Raw genomic sequence first — 18,982 nt, forward strand, 5'->3', positions numbered from 1 at the left:
GGCTTGAGGATACAACTCTATCATGATTAGGAAGATATGAAAGTTTCAAACATGCTAGAAAAAAATCATATATCAAGAATACATGACACAGTTTGGATAACTTTGCCTATGTAAAGAGTGGTCCAGATTCAGTCTCCCATTAGATAAATCTACGACTAATAGTGTTATACATGGTTTAATTATTTGGGCTTATACGGTTTAATTGTCGACTCATTTTTCTCTTCATATTCCCTTCTCTTCATATTCCCCTCTTTCTCACTTTTTTCTCTCTCTTGCTCGAAGTTGAACAAGGTTTAGGATTAGTTTAAAATGGTCCAATGTAAAACTAACCGAAGAAAAGTTGCTTAATGTGATTTGGTGAGAATCGATGGAAGGCATGATTTGAGATCCCGATTGAGAAAATGATTGCAGAAAAATTATCTACTTTTCTGCAAGGAGAGTTTAGATATCGGGTAAGAATAAAAAATTTAATATGCAATTTTTCTTCAATCCAGCGTTTCATGGTTCTCTGATTGGATATCAATCTAGGTTTTATTATTTAGATGGTTCAATTCGACGATGAATCTTATGAATCGTTGATTTAATTTAAAGTTATTCGTGAAATGTTTGTAGAAATGCCTGAGAGGTCAAGCGTCTTATTTTGGACATGATTAACTAGGAATAAGTAGCATAAAATGTCTACTTACGAAATTTTCTTCATTTTTCAGTTAAATTTGAGTTGTGAATTTTGTTAGTTTTCTCTGGGTTGGATTATAGTAAAACAACGAAATCAATAGAAGAACACATAGCATAAAGTGGCTTCAGGCACCAGTGACTGAAGCGCCAAAGTCAATCAATTCCAAAACCTTTGTTTATGTTTTACAAGTTGGGTATGCGTAAGAATAAAATTGATTTAGAATCGCCTCATGGTTGCTTTCGGTGATGCTAATATATTATGAGTGTGGTGATTTTGCAGGGACGTCGTGGACTAATAGAAATCTATTTCGTGCTCCTGGGTATGTGAATTATGAAAATCAACAGCAATTTATTTCGTGCTCCTGGGTATGTGAATTATGAAAATCAACATGGATGGAATGTTGAATTCTACACTATGCTTCGGTCATGTCTTACCTGGAAATGATAATTTTTATGTCATTAATGTATCTAATATTTTATTTGAATTTTAGGGTTTGGGTTTTAGTTGTTTGAAATCACTCTATGAAATTGGAGAACTAAAGAAGAATGAGAATGATAAGATAGTCGCATATAAGATACATTGTTAGTAACTCAGCTGTTAGAGACACCGAAGCTTCAGTATATTGTGGAAGAGTTAGGAATGTTTGGCCTAGAAATGTTTTTGTTTTTTTAGGATGTGTGCCGTTGTTTGCTCACTACTTGGAGTGTTAGAAGGTTATGAATCATTAAAATGATTAGACGAACATTGCAGCTAGGTAGTTTTGTATATGACTTTTTATTTGAGGTTTGTAATCATCTTTGGGCTTAGAAGTAAGGACCAAAGTATTGAGTTAATGAACGTAGTCATTTCCATCATTTTCAAATATTGTGAGATACAATGTTTTGTTTAATGCTAACAGAGATTCAAGGTTCGTCGCCAGAAACCAGAAGTCTCTCAAAAATTCATAAGAGATACTTAAGAGATGTGTGAGATTTTAAGTTTGAAATATATGGAGCAGTCGATCACACGATTTATTTTTAGTCTTCTGTAATCCGTTTTTGACTTCTTTTGTGATGCTTATAGCAAGGGCTCAACCTCTTAATTCGATAATGCCTACAATAAGTGCTCTCTTAAGTTAATTGAAGGTTTATTTGAGTTATTGGGGTTTGAAGGTGTTATGGTTTGTATTTTTTGGTTGGTCTATTTTGTTAGAGTTAATCTATTATTGCTTCCATCAAAATTAAGTACTGATTAGTTACACCAACAAGTTTATCTATTTTCTTAACTTCAGCTGGTTACACAATGATTACTCGACTTTCGATGGGGTTTAGACATAATTTTTCTGTTGTGCGTGCTAATAATAAACTTTTCAATCACAAATTTAACGTTTTAGTAACTGAAGTATGTTTGTTTTCATTCATTGCAGGTGAACCAAATGGCCCAGCTAGCCCAAAATTATCAAAGCTATGTTGCAAGTTCATAGGATTCTATAATGGGGACCCCCCCCCTGTCCCATAGAATGATGAAGGGCCAGTTGTTACAACACCGTTGAATCCTCCACAAATTTCATCACCTCCACCTATGTTGCCGATGCAAAGATCCAACACACACACGCCCATCCCGACAACGTCGTCACCAGTACAAAATTCAGTACCTCCTCAGAATTTCCTAATGAAAAATTCATCACGACCCTTGGTATTACTGATACAAAATTCACCAGTGCCTTGACCGATGTTTCTGGTAAAAAATTCAGCGTCTCCACCAATGTTTATGATACAAAGCTTAGCATCTCAGTTCAGCGCCTCTACCATTGCCACCTATACAAAATTAATCACCGCCATTAACGTTTCCAGCATGCATTCATGCACCACCCCCAATGCCCCGTTAAGTTCTTTCACCCTTTGAAGAAGCAGTACCACTTAGTATCATACACTAACACTGTATGTTTTCTCCTCCTGCCATTTTATAAAGGTACATTTGTGCTCGATTGTTTTTATATATACTCTTGCAGTTCAAGGTCGAGTTACTCAGCAAGTTGCACACTTTGTAACGCAAATACCTTTGTTGTTTGGTACAGTGGTAGGCATTCCTGTTGTTACTCCAGTATCAACAACACTTTTCAGAGTCAGTTAGGGTTATAGCTCAAACATGAATTTATGGGACATAATAATGTCACTGCATCAATCAAAGAGTTTTCTTTGAATTCCTTCCAGTGGCCAAGGTCTAGAGTTTTCTTTGAATTTCTTTACTGATCATTTACTGATCAATTAAAGATTTTTCCTAAGGATTGATTGTTATTATAAAAAAAGCTCAGTTTATTTTGCATCTTTAATATACCGACTAAAGAAAAAGTTTATCTTACTTTGAAGCCTCTCTTATTCCTACTACATTTTGGCAACTTTCAAGTTCCAACTGCACTCCCAAGAAAATAAAGGAACCATCTTCGTGTATGGACCCAAGAAGAAGAGTAAATGATTGTCCAAAGGAGTAATATTAATCTGCTCATCAGATTGTGCATCTCACGGTGAGCGCTAAAGATGCAAACTATTTTTGGTTGGATCATTTAAACGCCAATTATAGATGTAAAATTGGTTTACAAGGAGAAACTATATATACTGATGAAAATGCAAATATTAAGTGATGGTTTTATTTCATGAATTTACTTATTGTTGGTCGTATCGTTTTGATTTTGATGGTTGTGGTGATACGCTTTTCTTCTGTTAACACAGATGTAGGCCAAGCCTAGACGGGCCATTCATCTACAGTGATGGTACAAAACCATATACGGTATGCCAAAACGATTCCAAGTGATGGTACAAAACCATATACGTTCCGCCAAAACGAGGCCAAACTTTGGAGTTTCTTAAATCAACAAAATTTGAAAGCTTTTACTGAAAACACCTATCCAAAGAACCAAAATTCTGAAGTTACAAATTATATCACAAAGGTCATTCAAATTATTGAAATTGAAGAGGTGGGGTCGACCGGAAGATTGGCCGAAATTGAAGAAATTTTAGGAAATCTGAGTTACAAATTCTGCAAACAAACCCACCAATAGTGAGTTCTTAGTGAAATTGGAATTGGCGATATTTTTCAATTTCTTTTAATTCATTGGCTACTTAAAGAAATTATAGTGAAGTTTGAATTAATTACAGTAAGTTTACAATGCAGATAGAAGATGTTGGAAAAAAATGTGAAGAAATTTGAGTTAGATTTGGAAGAATTAACAAATATTAAAAATCAATAAGAATTGGTAGTCGTTTAAAGAAACTACAGTGAAATGTAAGGAAATTGCATCGAGTTTGTAGGTCAATTGTAGAAGTTTGATGAAATTTTGAAGAAAATTTAGCTTAGTTTTCAAGCTCTTTTTTTTTTCAACATTTTCGAATGATCCTCTTTTATAATTTCTTTGTAGTGCAACTGCATCTTTTAGGAATTTTTTTTTTAAATATGCTTAACCAAAATTTGAACGAATCATATGAAAAGATCAACATAAAATGTTGCTAGAAGGGTTGTGCAATGTGGCATCACTTGGCCACTTTTTTATGTTGTTAATAGAATAAAACGGAAATAAAATTAAGTTGACCCAGCTCATTTCAGATAAGCCTCGGACATGAAAGCCATATGCCAGTAGGCAGTATGTTCCCATCCAAGGAACTCAGAACCTTATGATAATAATGCAAACAAGTCCGCCACTATGTGGGAATTGTCGACTCCTAAGAAGAAAAATCATCTGAGGCAGGTGACACACCCCGATGTTTTCATTCGTTTTGCTTGAGTAGTGCTGGATTAAGTAGTGAAGACATGGCGGTGGTGCTTATATAATGTCAATTTATCATAGTTGGGCGTATGGGGGAGTCCAGGTACTGATCTATTATGTTGTGTTCAACGGAAGTGGAAGATACAACAGGTATGGTGATGCATCGTGTGCTTAGTTCAATTGTTTGTAATTTCAGGGTGGAGCAAAGGGATGTTCAAACTAAATCTGAGTGTTTCCTTTAGAAGATATGAATCTCTTCCTTTAGAAGGAAAAAAAGAGAGGAAGTTTCTCTTAAATTAATTGACACAAAAAATCGGTTGAGTGAAATAACTTATATGTACATTGTTTTATTTTACTGGACAATATAGTCCCTAGAAAAATTCACCAATCTTCTGACGTATGGAAAACGGGGGACTTCAATCTATTTTTGACGTATGCCTGCAATAACATATTAATCTATACTTCATATGCAGTACATAGGCGAAACAGCGGCCAAACAGGGTAACAATTATGGAACTGACAAGGCTACTTATTGTCGGGTGGTAGCGATTATAGGGCATATAGACTTACGAAAACCAGAAATGCTCATAGTAGTCTTCCCTTGACACCATTAAATAGGTTGATTGTAGAGTATATGGTCCCAAGAGAAGTGAGATTTGCGCCATCCAGAGTCGAGGAAAAAATATTTCTCTCTTATAGCATTTGAGAGAGAATTAAATCTAAAACACGGGGAAAAATAAAATAAGAAAATTTCGTATGAGTTCTATGAACTCAATGTGGATCAACATATATAAAATACAAAACCCAATATAATTTGGGAATGTGAATCAACATATATAATGGCTAATATCATATTTAAAATACAAAACCCAATACAATTTGGGGAGCAATACAGAAAGTATTGGCATCAGAAGGAGTTGATAAGTTTTTGGGACTCAATTGGTACGATTTTCAAAATTAACCAACGCCAAGGCCCGTGCCGTAACGGCACGGGTTAAGATCTAGTCTTTTTTATAATATATATCTGTTTTCCACATCATACACAAAATATCTTCAAAGGGTGTGCTACAGGAAAACAAAAAAACAGAGATCACATCCACATAACAATCTCTGAACAAAAAATATATCGTCGTAGTATCATCCACATAGCAATTGTTTTGTCCTGTTAACCATGTACCAAAAAGTAAACCAAAAAATATACCCCTAGGTATCACCACTAAGTATATATATGCCAAAACATACCCGCAAGAAGTTAGTTCATCCATCAGCAGTTAGAACAATCTCCTCATTCATCATCATCTGTAGAATCTTCCTCATACAAGTCATATCCATTATGTTCCTCAGATTCATCTTCTTCATCTTCCTCTTCTTCCACATTTTCATCCTCTTCTTCCTCATCTTCATCTTCGTCGATGACTTCACTTGTCTCATCTTCCTCATAGTCTTCATCATCATCGTCGTTATCTTCAGCATCCACTAGTGCTTGAGCATACTCCTCCTCTTCTAGATCAAAAGGCCCCATGAGAAAGTCATTCCAACTGTCTGCTTATATTTTTCCCTCCAAATCAGCATGTGTGAGCTGCTCTACCTCCTCATCTAGTGAGTATGGCTCAGGCACATGCTGAAAAGGTTCCCAATCTGGTTCAGCCTCTGATTCAGCATCAGAGGCCAGCAAATCTACTTGTGGAGGATATCGCGGCATACTTGCTGCAAGTAATGCCTGTGCACGACGAAACTGTTCGTCTCTGAACTTTTCATACTCCTCTTTCAAAACAGCTTCTTCAACAGCCTTCCTCTGGCGTGCCGCGTCATCCTCTTTAACTTTGATCCCTATTTCATGACATGCGAAGAAGTTGTTCACACGCTTCTGGAGCTGTTTCAACTGTTCAGGGGTCATGAGCTCAATCAGTTTATAAGACTGAGCAAGAGGATCCTTAGAGCTGCCTGTCTCTGGTTCATCATCTGAATAAGACCTTAGGATTCTTTTCTTTTTTCTCTCTCCCTCTCATGTGACGAATCAGGACTGTGGCTCCTCCTTGACGCCATACAACAGTGTATAAAAAGTATTGCTGCAAAACAATTACTTTGGTGTTAAACATAACCAAATACATTTCAAGATAGAAAACAATTTGCATTTTCATTCAAAAACAGATCAAAATCCTAGAAACAACAACATAAACAATCTGCATTTTCACTCAAAAAACAGATCAAACCCTAGAAGAAAAAAAGTTAACAACCACCACAAAACTTAAATCAAATACATCTGCATAGTAGAATAATGTTATTCAAACAAAACCCATATCATGATTACACTTAATTCTTAAATCAATCACACACCACCAACACAAACAAATTGTTCCCACTAGATAGTCTACCACAAAACAGAGTAACAAAAATAAAATAAAATAAAATAATACATTAAGTGCTATTACACTTCTCTGCATTCTCTTTGCAACAAAGAAAAATGGATCATTATGCAATCATGCAGAGGAAGATGAAGAAAAACAGCACTTAAAAGAATACAAACCCATACCTGTGTAGATGATGATTGAAGAGTATGGTTTATTCAAAGATTCCGAAGCAGCTAAAATTGAAGATGATTTTGCTGTTGTTTTCCCACTTACTTCAGCTTCTGAACTATTGAAGAGCAATTAATAACTGCTGGCTTTTTGTCTCTGAGTAGAAAACATAAACTACTTTCCCAAAGAAGATGCTTTTGTTGGGAAAGGGAGTGTTTTTTTGGTAGCGATAAAAGGAGATATTGGGTGGAAACAACATCTTCTAACTTAAGGGAGCTAAAAAGTGGGGCGGAAACAATAAAGTAACTTACACAGGGATCTGTAAGCAAATATGTGTAAAAATGGGGGGGGGGGGTGAAAAAACAACAAATTGTTATTCAAGACCAGCATTAATCTGATCAAATGCAAAGTATCTTGCAATTGGAATCTGCATACATTCAAGACCAGCATTATAAAGGAAACTTACTGATCGCACATATATTGGAGATTTTTCATTTTTTTGATCTAGGTAGACACTTTTGCTCCAGCAATTTACGTAGATGTGGTTCCTCTTCTAAAATATCTTTGAAAACTGTCGCGACCTGGTATCTCTGCTTTGTCTACATCTGCAGTCATTCCTCTCGGCGTATGAATAACAACCCACCAATCTGGATGTTTCACGTCTCTGGAGTAGAAAACTTGGGTAGCCTCTTCAGCGAGAATCATGGGCTCATCGGAAATATTGGTATGACTTTTCAATCTTGAAAGATTTACTAAAGGAAAATCTGAATCCTGACAGATCTTTGTTCCATTCTCTACCTTCACCCAATCACAGTAGAAGACGGTTTCTTTAAATGTATCATAGTTCAACTCTAGGATTTGTCTGATCACCCCATACCACCGGATTAGGTTAGTAACAGGTCTTTTGTTCCTTTTCGAGCTCCTAAAAGTGGTCGATGCAACCACAGTGACACCATTGTCCTAGGTCTTAGCGTTTTCCTGGTTTGATTGGGAACAAAAACTAAATCCATTCATACGGTATCTTTTGTACTCTTTCTGAGACACTGGACCTCTAACGTAACGCCACAAATCTGTATCCATTTTGTCTTCTGATCTAAGCTATGAAAGCGAAAATAAAATCAACACATCAGCATACTACATCGACTACCCTAACAAACATGAGCGCTAATACAAACCTTTTCATACAGCCAACTAAGGAACTTGGTTTGCATCTCGACTTCCTCCATTGCAACCCCATAGCTTCACAATTCTCGCAATAATCCCTACATTTAGCGTACGTAGTATTAAAATCTAAATAGAATAACCCATTGTCCACATACAAACAAAACACGACAAACCAATACATGTAATAAACATCGAGACCTTCTGGATTATTCCGAAAAATTACCCACCGACTGATCGCTGTCGTATGCGTCAAAAATAAATTACTTTCTCACTATTCAAAATATAAATATAGCAAGGGCAAGAAAGAATCGTTCCCACAGAGAGGCCTTGGATTGTCAATTTGTTTTGTTTTCCTATATAAAACAAAGGGGGGATTTTCTGATTTTTTATGTAGCTAAAATAAATGAAAAGCAAACAAGAAAATAAAGCACGCAAAACAAGGATGTGAAAATATTGAATGTATGATTAGAATTCGTATTTAATCTCGCTATCATCAAAAGCCTTAGAATACCTTATTGCAAGACTACTCCATTAATTTCCTAAAATCATCACACTTCCATGTAAAACGATGCAAATATGAATACTACCTAAAAAATAATCCGGCGCCTTGCGCTAATCAAGTTCAATTCCCAAAGGTCAATTTCTACGTATGATTACAAGGATGTATCACTACAAACCATAACCTTATCATGCTACTCGGATTCAAGGTTATCGCTCGATGATGAACCCTAAATTAGCTATAGATATGGATGTGAGTTCGATCAATTCTAGACTTAATTAAACAAACATTCAATCATATTGCAATACATCAATCATGCAATTGTTATAAGCAGCAGAAATCAAACGATAAGAAAACTAATTCATAAAACCCATAACTTGTTTTCAAAATCCAACTACATCTTTAACCAATAAAAATTAATCAACTACTTGTGTTTTTGGAAATCAAGTTTTAAAGAATCTATTATGTGAAACCCTAGAAAGCAAGTAGAAGACTCCCTAATGGAGATATGTAGGTTTAGAGAAAGAGTTTTCTATTTATATGCTTCTCCCATTCCAAAAGGATACTCTTTCCAAATTTAGGTCTTCTCAAAACCCATCTCCAAGTGGTCCACCGATCCCATGAGTTAAAACATCTCCTCTGAAAATTCTGGGTGCAAAATCGGGCCGTCGGATTGCTGACGTTCATTGCCGGTTTCCGGTCACTGTCTTCGCAATCCGGCACCGTGGAACTGTCTCCGGCTACCTGAACTTGTCTCCGGCTGCTGAAACTGTCACAAGGGAATCATATACTTCCAGCAACTCAACTCTCCTTCTCTGCAGTCCATACATTCACAGAAATCATCTAAGCCAATTCCTTGTTCTTGCGGAAACGTGCTTAAAAGCGCGATTGGTAGCTCATATGTCCAGTGACCAACTTCCGCATCCGACTCATTCCACCTTTATGATTGAGTGAGAATCCACACTTCAAGTTCCGAAGTCCAGCAACCGAAACTTCCGCATCCGACTCATTCCACCTTTATGATTGAGTGAGAATCCACACTTCAAGTTCCAAAGTCCAGCAACCGAAACTACTGCCACCGGCTCGCCATTCTCGCTGCGTTTCTGCACAGTTTCTTCCTTGATCACTACCAATGCCTTCACTGCTTACTGGTAGCTGCAACAACCATTAATCCTTCCTTCTCAGTCAAGCCTATCCTGCACCACAACTTATTCATTTACCTGCAAAGCCATCTTCAATGCATCACCATCAGCCCAGCCTTCACAACTCAGTTCCTGCTCATTTTCTATTATCTCTCTCAGTTCTAAGTTCTCTTGCAAGTTCACCATGCTTTCAATCTTATCAGCTCCCCTGTTGCTTCAATAGCAGCTAAATAACATGACAGCAACAGAATCTTCCACTTCTGCTTAGCCTTCAGCATCACCACCTGAGCCATCTATTCTCTGCACCATGGCCACATTGTAATCAGATTAAACAGTTCCACCAACACCACCAGTGCCTTATTGCAGCTGCAACCCTTCACCTGCAATTCATACACGGACCAATTTCATCTTCTCGTCTCGACCGCACTGTCACAACAAACTTAAGCTCCCTGCGACAGCTGCAACTCAGCCCTACATAGCAGCAGCTTCATTGTCTCAGCATCCTACAAACCCTGTAACTCTCACTGCTACCACCTGCAATCTCTTTGTCAATCCATACATTCCTGCAATCTCCCATCCATCTCCTTTATGAGCTCAATACCACTACTGCATCACTGGCAACAGCTTACAGCACCACGGCGTCCACTGCCGCCAGACTCTTTACATAACTCCACAGACCCTGTACAACCACAGCAACTTCACCAACATCTCAGATTCAAGCTTCTGCCACCAGTTGCCATTTACCCTTAATTCTTGTTATACTGGCTCATCTCAGATGTACTATCTTCAATTGACTACCAACTCCACCATTTCAACCACCCTTAATCAGATTGAAGAAATTAACAACACCCATCTTTTAAATCCATCAACAACAGACTCGAGTTCGACGAGCTAATCCATCAATCCTCTTCCCTGTTTCTTACAGCTCACCTGAAACAGCATCATCACCAAAACCCTCTCTTCCTGTATCTCCATTATCTTCCGTATCAGCTCAACCTGCACTGCAACCAACACCAATATCCATTGGCATCTCCTCCTTTAGCTCAAAGCATCGACAACATCACCACTGCTTCAACCAACTACAGCATCACCAGTTAGCAGCCTCAACTCCGCTCTGCCACACACTGTCACAGACAATAACCAGAACCACAGCTCAACTCCATAGTCAAGCAGCAGACAACATTCAAGAATTCGAACTGAGTTTCATCGCCATCTCTACTGTCACTCCTCCAATCTCAGTAAACCCTTAAAACCGAGTCAGTTGAGCACAACCATAATCAACTGTTCTTCTTGATGCTCTTCAGTTGATATTCCATTTCCTTCTTGTATTCTCAGTTGAACAAACCCCAAATTCCATTTCAATTCAGACCTCTAGTAAGAAACCCCAAATCAAACCTAACCAATAATTCCTCCATTTTCATGTCTGCTTGCAACACAGATTTGAAACCCCATCTGATCTCGACTTCAACAGCAATACAAACCCATTCTCATCCTTGTACTTCTTCAATTCATCATCTCAAACCCTACCTCCATTGCAGTAGCCACCATCTTCTATTTCCTTCAGTTCAGCCATGATTACAGGCACAACCCAACTTCCTTGTTCAGATCGAGCCCTCAATTCTTCAGGAACAACACCACCAGCAGACAACCCTCTTGGCTGATTTCTTGACTTCAATCTCTGTGAATGCCATACAAAAATACGAATTTAAGGCCAACCCACTCATTCCTGCTCAATTCAACGCAGATACATCAACAGCTTCACTGATTTCCCCATCTCAATTACTTCCCGGTCTGAACCTCGATATCAGTTGAAACTTTGCCCAGTTCGAACTCTGAATTCTTCAATCGCCATCACTCCTCACCTCCTGTAACAACATCATCTCTTCCTTCTCCTCATTAAATATTCTTCCTGATTTCTTTCAATCTCACAGGTTTGTAGATTCATCTGCAGCTGGAGAGAGGAATGAAATGTGTTGTCTGAAACAATGCAGTTAATATCGGATATCGGTTCATCTCGGCCGGGACCGATACACTGGTACGATTTTATATCGGGGATATTATCGTTGCAATATCGGTCATAGATTTAGAGCATCCACAGTGGGCGATCAAACCCATTTCTTTGGTCGAGGAACGAGACACAGTGGTACGGACTAAAGACTAAAATCTGGACCAAAACCCAAATTTCAGACTATATTTGGTCTGGGACCAAGACCAAAACCAAATTTGGTCGAGCGGAGATTAAAAGTTCGTCGGGAGTGGGACGTAAGTATAAAATGCGCCTGACGAAAGTTTTTGAATTAAAAAAAGAAAAAAAAATGAGGCGGACATTATATGTCCGCTCTTTGAAAATTGTTTTTTTTTAAAAAATAGAGAAAATGGGGCGGACATACTAGAGCCCGCCCCTTGAAAAGTTGTTTTCAAAATTTTTTTAAAAAGAATTGGGCGGACATATAATGTTCGTCCCATGAAAAAATGTTTTATAAAAAAAAGAGGGACGAACATATAGTGTTCGCCTGATGAAAGTTATGTGGGACGGATATTTGAGTTACGCTCGACCAAATTTTAGTCGGGTACCGTTGCTTGTTGCCACGGACTAAACCTAAAATTCGATCTTTTTTTTGGTATTTGGTCTTTGATTTTGATCGCACCATTGCAGTTGCCCTTAGAGACTATAATTTTATATTAAACATTTCTCCACACATTTTCGGATAAGATATAATAAATAACATCAATTTTATCAAAAAAACAAAAGAGTAACTTTAGTAGACTTGCTTCGAGAGCTACATGCACCTCTACTACCACCCGGAAGACTTTCTTCGCCAAAATTACCATTAAACTTTATAGAAAACGACTAATACCGTCTCATATCAGGAAATGTAGGAAAATTTCGTATCGACCGATACGGCCGATATCATCGGTCGAATATCGTATCCCCGATATCCTTCTTATCGTATCGTTTTGGGCCGATATCCGAAATATCCCCGATATATCGGCCGATACGGACGATATTGACTACATTGGTCTGAAACAAGGTAGTTAATTTCGGATTCCGGTTTATCTCGGTCCCGAGCGAGACACTGGTACAACGTTGTCTCGGGGAGATTACGTTTTCAAATTTCGGTGTAATTTCGGTTCCAACTTTTATAATAAGAAGTGTTTGTTGCCAGGTTCAATTAATTCCAATCCTAGTTTGAGTCAGACTAGAAGATTGAGGGAGTATTGACCCACTTAAAAGAAACATAGTATTAGTAAATCTGGTTGTTCACCTTCCTCATCATCAACACCAAATGATAATTTTAGGTCAAGAAATTCAAACACAACAACAAGCAATAATACTAGTGAGTGAATTAATCTGTTTAATTTTTGTACTTGAGATTAATCCACTCAATTTAAAAAAAATTTATATATATATATATATATATTCCGGCCGAAATTCCAACCGAAAAACGCGTTTCCGGCCGAAATTTTCGCAAAGATTTCGTCCGGCAGAAATTAACAAAATCTCGTCTTCTTGGACCGAAATCCAGAATTTCGCCGAAATTTCGGCCGAGATGGCCGAAATCGACTACATAGGTCTGAAAACACATGAGTTCGACCTAACTCGGCCTATTATGGGTCGATTGCATAATGACCAAATTGCACTTCTTGCTCAAAAAGGAGGCTTTCTTCTTCGTTCGCTCCAAATGACTCCTTTGCACCTATTAATCTCAAATTCACACATAAGATACATAATTCACAAGAAAAATAGCAAAGAAAGCATAACCAATAGATAAATATCAAGGTGTTTATGATACCTATCACCGACGTATCTGCATCCACTGAATAGGGCCCACCTGAACTGGCTTTTCATCAATCACAAAACCCACATCGTTGAATTCATGTTCATCCTTTAAGAAGGGCTCCAAATTTGCTTTGTGACCTCCTTGATCCGCATTTTTCATGTGCTCCATGGCAAATCTAACACAGTCATCCATTTCAGTCGACTTCGTAATTGACCCTTCAATGTATCTGATGTTATTTGGGATGTTTTTGCACTCCTTCATTGCCCTGATTCAGTATGTACGTGAAATTTCAGTACAAAAACAACAAAAATAAATAAAAATAAAGGACAAATGGTAAAATAGCAATTCACCTTTCGAATTGGTAATCCATCGATACCTAACAGATCCACAAACTAAGGCCTCATCAGCCAAATGAACCATGTTGTGCACGCTTATATAAAAAAATCCAGCTAGGAAATACTTTTCGAGCACACACATGGCCTCTGCAATCATCCACTTAGCCTGGTTTAGATACTCTATCCTAACCACCTTTGAGCACAAAATTCTAAAATACAAACTGACTTGTTGAAGCAAAATATGCAAGTCTTTCTCTCCCGGAAAGGCATGTTGAAGCAGAATAGGTAATAAGTACCCCATAATCACGTGGTAGTCACGTGACTTCAAGCTTCTCAAGCTCAATTGCTCCATATTTACATTGTTACTTATATTCGACGATAATCTTGTGGGAACTTTCAGATCTTTAAGAATCTGACAAAAATCGGTTTTCTCTTTTTTTGCTCAAAACAAACAGCGGAACCATCTCTACTCCTTTCTTTGTTTTCTTCTCTTTTCACTCTCCACATTGTAGTTTATTCTCCTTACATTTGTCACGATTATTCCATGCAACAATAGCCTTATTATCCTTATCAAAGGTAGTGTATATAATGTGTTCCATGACGTTCTTTTTCGTGTGCATCACGTCAACACAATGTCGTATAGTCAAGGCACAATACGATTCAAGTTCCCAAAGAATACACTTCTTGAAGAAAGTACATGTGACAAGCTCAGAATCACCTTCCTCTTCATCAGACTGATATCTCTTTTGTTTACCTGTCTTGCGGATCACTAACTTACCAGGTTCGTATTGAACATCGACCAACTTCTCAAGCGACTGCGCTCCTGTTAATCTTAGCGGTGCACTTTTATGCTCCCGTGTCTCTAATCCCAAAAGAGTCCCATACCTAAATGAGTGTCTTTACTTAAGGAATATACGATAGTTAGTGTACACAATCTTGCTGCCGTAACCTAGATGAGTACTTCGAGTTTCGTCCGCGCATCAAACACACGCACAATAGCCATGTGTGGTACATCCACTTAAAACACCTTGAGCAGGCAAGTCATGAATGCCAAACATCAGAGTTGCTTTCAGAGTAAAATACTCCCTTTTCAAAGAATCAAAAGCTTGTACACCTTGATGCCAAATTTTTTTTAGCGTGTTGACCAGTGGCCGCAAAAAAACATCAATGTCTTGACCCGGTGACTTACGCCCAGGTATAAACATAGTCATCATTTGGAATTCAGACTTCATACACATAAAAGGCGGAAGATTATAAACCACAAGGATCACCTGCCAACAACTCCAACTCAAAGTATGTACACCATGAGGATTAAACCCATCTGTTGATATTCCAAGCCAAACATTTCTTCCTTCCGCTGCAAACAACGGAAACTTCATTTTCATCTACGCCCACTTAGATGAATCGATTGGATGACGCATATATTCAGATGAAACTTGCGCTCAGTCGTGCCACAATATTGCGTCTGATATCCAAGGTAGAGAATACATTTTCTTTAGTTTTTCGTCTACAGGAAAGTATCTCAGCACTTTGCAAGGTTCATTTGTTATCACAGGACCATCTTTGGTAGCTTTCAACTTAAACCTCGCAGTTTTGCATACCAGACACTATATTAAATACTCATTCTCCTCGTAATACATAATACAATGATTCTCACAAGCATGAATAGCCTTCGGTTTCATCCCCAGATCCTTAAGCATTGACCTCATAGCATCATAGTTTTTGGGCAACTTGTTAGGTTTTGGAAGCCACTCTCTTAACAAATCCAACAAACTGCTGACACAGTTACCCGAAATTTTATAAGTTTTCTTCACATTATGCAGCTCCACCATAGCAGAGAGGATTGCGAGATTGTCTTCACATGAAGGGTATAAATTCTCTTTCGCTAACGATTTGTACCTATTATAACGCTTCTCGACATCTGGATCTTCTAAGGGTGATTCTCCAAGTTGTGTTCCATCATGGTCATGATGAATACCAAAGAAGGAGTCAATAAAATCATTCATATTCAAACAATCTGATTGCTTATCAGGCGTTTCTTCGACCACGACCTTCCCCTTAGAACGACTTTTTGAAGCACCATCCTTTCTCTCACCATGTAAGCTCCAAGTGGTGTATGTATTGTCGACCCCATGCTCATACAGATGGGTCCTAACAATCGAGAATCCACGTCGATGTCTATTTTCACACTTCCTACAAGGGCAAGCGCACGTTTTTGCACAAGTACCATTTTCCATTGCAAAATCAATGAATTTTCTAACCCTTTCTCTGTATTATGGGCTATAATCGTCTGTTATACACATCCAAGATTTATCCACAAAATTTGACATCCTACAAAAAAGTAAAGTACTATGTCTTAGTAACCTAAGTTTATCAACTAAACCTAAAAATGTCACAGATTTATCAACATACTACAGTAGAATACAATTCACAACAACATCTATATTCCTCAATTTTTAAAACTAATAAACCCCAGATGTTGAAAAACTGTCGATTAAGAAAACAATAAAAGAAATACCTTAATAATTAGCTGAAGATAACCCAGGAGAATCGATAGATTCATAAATCTTAATCAAACTCAATCCTTCTATGATAACTCGATTAAGCTTAAATCTTTAATGAAATCGACGAGTCACAGAAGAATCGGTTGAATCAATTTTGTTGATGAAGTTTCCTGCAACTGAATCTCAAATTGAATCTGATGAATTTTATGGTGAAATCGATGGCGGCTGCAGGGATATACCAAGAAGTCGGTGAGATGTGAAATAAATGTAGGTGAAAGATAAGATGTAGTAATGTCTCAACCGTTTTTCTATCAACACGTTAAGTTATTTATCTACCAATTTTCAGACATATTAAATGAAAAACTAATTTCAAATGATTTTAATTTTGTTTTCTGATTTTCGGTAATAAATATGAAGAGTTATAATGGGAAAAAATGTTGGAGAAAAAATCCAGAATCATTGGGAGGCTAGGTAGCCCTTGTGTGTGAGATGAAATTGGGAGATGATAGTAGTAATAGAGGCGCTAATAGTAGTAACAGAGGGTAACAATGTAACTTGGCAATTTAAGTTGAGGATATGAAGGTAATTACTCACAACCCTCCCGAAACTCTGTAACAAATACCAATTATTGCAACGATTATCCAACGTTACAAAGTTACCAACGTCGATACGTTACTTAAAAAAAAAACCGTTACAAAATCGGGCGTTACAAATTCCCTGATTTCGTGTAGTGAATTTCCAAATTATCTAACACACCACACCAACATTTATCAACTCTTATATTAAGGTCTGCAAATAAGAAGAACCCGATACACCAAAGCAAAAACATTTTAGTCAATTCTTCGGCAATCCCAGTATTATCAACTATATTCTCTCTCGTCGACTGTCTACTTTTAATGTAACTAGCCAAGTGAGATAATTATACTTGACTTTTCTTTGATTCCCAAATTGCAGGATCATCGTTAGTTGTCTTTCAAAATTCATAATAGTCTAACACACCTCGGTAATATTTGTCATCCATTTCTTCATATCCTTTTGCCAATAATATTTCACTTGGAAGCTTTAAAATTGTCTTATTTCCTCCAATTATAATATCGTCAATCAATAGAAGTCCAAAGGAGTCAATCCTACCTCAAACTAGGGAAATAAAAAGTTCTTGTCTTCTTCCACCACCTCTGGATAGTTTCAGTTAATTATTGATCCGCATTCTTGAAAGAAAATTGAAATTCCGAATAAAAATCATAGGTGTCACAAAACAAACGTGTTAAGGGGTTATTTGCAACCACTATTTCGCAAAATCCATTCACACGGCTCCAACTGCTTTTAAATTTGAACTTTGGACGTTTATCAATGATATCACTATCACTTCTATGTCTTGTTGGGCTATTTCTTCTAGATAATAATATAACAAGCTTATCCAAATCAATGTCCTCCTCCATGATCTAATCAAAGAAAACATAAAATCATGCACAACAAACATATGTAATTAGTGCTCTGCCCTCTCTCCTCATGTGGTTAATGTGCTCTGCCCTCTCTCCTCACCCGAGCCCACCTCCTCCACCAGCACTAACCACCATCTAGAAACCTTTCTACCCTAACCTCCGTAATCATGCCTCCCTCACCGCCAGTGTACTCTTCCCCACTCCCTACTCCACCTCCAATATCATTCCAGATAGATCACAAAAACTTCACCTTGAAGCTAAAAATTAATGGCGGCCTGAAAAGAAACACATCTTCTCATATTATTCTATCTGAAAATGGATCCAAAGCTGAAGCTTATGGAGCCATAACAATGAATCTTGCGTTTAAATTGGAGTCTGCCATGATTGAAGCCATAAAAGATGGAGAAAATGATGATGCTAACTGGCACTTTACTGATAATCCAGCGTGGTTGACAATGCAAAAAACTTCAAATAAAAAAGGCTTTTTCCTTCGCCTCACTCTATCTAGGCTCGACGGCAAAGGAATTCTTAGATCATTTTACATTCCTGCTGGTGAGTTTTGCTCAGGATGGTCATCTATGGCATCTGCACTGCAATCTTTACTTCATCCATCTTCATCCAATTTGAATACATAAAAGACTAATATCTCATATCCAACTAATAAAATCCCAACACCAAAACCTAAAACCACATATCAAATTTGTGCTCCAATTTTTCTTCAAACTCCAATCCGTTCTCCCCAAATTGGAGCACAAATTTGATATGTGGTTTTAGGTTTTGGTGTTGGGATTTTATTAGTTGGATATGAGATATTAGTCTTTTATGTATTCAAATTGGATGAAGATGGATGAAGTAAAGATTGCAGTGCAGATGCCATAGATGACCATCCTGAGCAAAACTCACCAGCAGGAATGTAAAATGATCTAAGAATTCCTTTGCCGTCGAGCCTAGATAGAGTGAGGCGAAGGAAAAAGCCTTTTTTATTTGAAGTTTTTTGCATTGTCAACCACGCTGGATTATCAGTAAAGTGCCAGTTAGCATCATCATTTTCTCCATCTTTTATGGCTTCAATCATGGCAGACTCCAATTTAAACGCAAGATTCATTGTTATGGCTCCATAAGCTTCAGCTTTGGATCCATTTTCAGATAGAATAATATGAGAAGATGTGTTTCTTTTCAG

The 18,982-nt window shown here is 37.6% G+C and overlaps 2 long non-coding RNA genes across 4 annotated transcripts; one reads left to right on the plus strand and one right to left on the minus strand.

Moving 5' to 3' along the window:
* The first annotated feature begins 226 nt into the window (after positions 1 to 226).
* LOC113330368 lies at positions 227 to 3,697 on the plus strand. 3 transcript variants are annotated; one of them, XR_003350204.1, is made up of 4 exons: positions 227 to 452; positions 956 to 1,041; positions 2,082 to 3,179; positions 3,385 to 3,697. It is a non-coding gene; the product is annotated as an uncharacterized LOC113330368 (long non-coding RNA). The 3 variants fall into 3 exon arrangements; XR_003350203.1 differs by lacking the exon at positions 3,385 to 3,697 and having other exon boundaries at positions 2,082 to 3,293; XR_003350205.1 differs by lacking the exon at positions 3,385 to 3,697 and having other exon boundaries at positions 956 to 995; positions 2,082 to 3,293.
* A 9,657-nt stretch (positions 3,698 to 13,354) lies between these two features.
* On the minus strand, positions 13,355 to 13,972 carry LOC113330606. Its single transcript, XR_003350354.1, has 3 exons — positions 13,872 to 13,972; positions 13,534 to 13,786; positions 13,355 to 13,437 (listed from the first exon to the last, which is right to left on the minus strand). It is a non-coding gene; the product is annotated as an uncharacterized LOC113330606 (long non-coding RNA).
* Positions 13,973 to 18,982: the final 5,010 nt, after the last annotated feature.

Source organism: Papaver somniferum, unplaced genomic scaffold (assembly GCF_003573695.1).
Source record: "Papaver somniferum cultivar HN1 unplaced genomic scaffold, ASM357369v1 unplaced-scaffold_118, whole genome shotgun sequence".
NCBI lineage: Eukaryota > Viridiplantae > Streptophyta > Magnoliopsida > Ranunculales > Papaveraceae > Papaver > Papaver somniferum.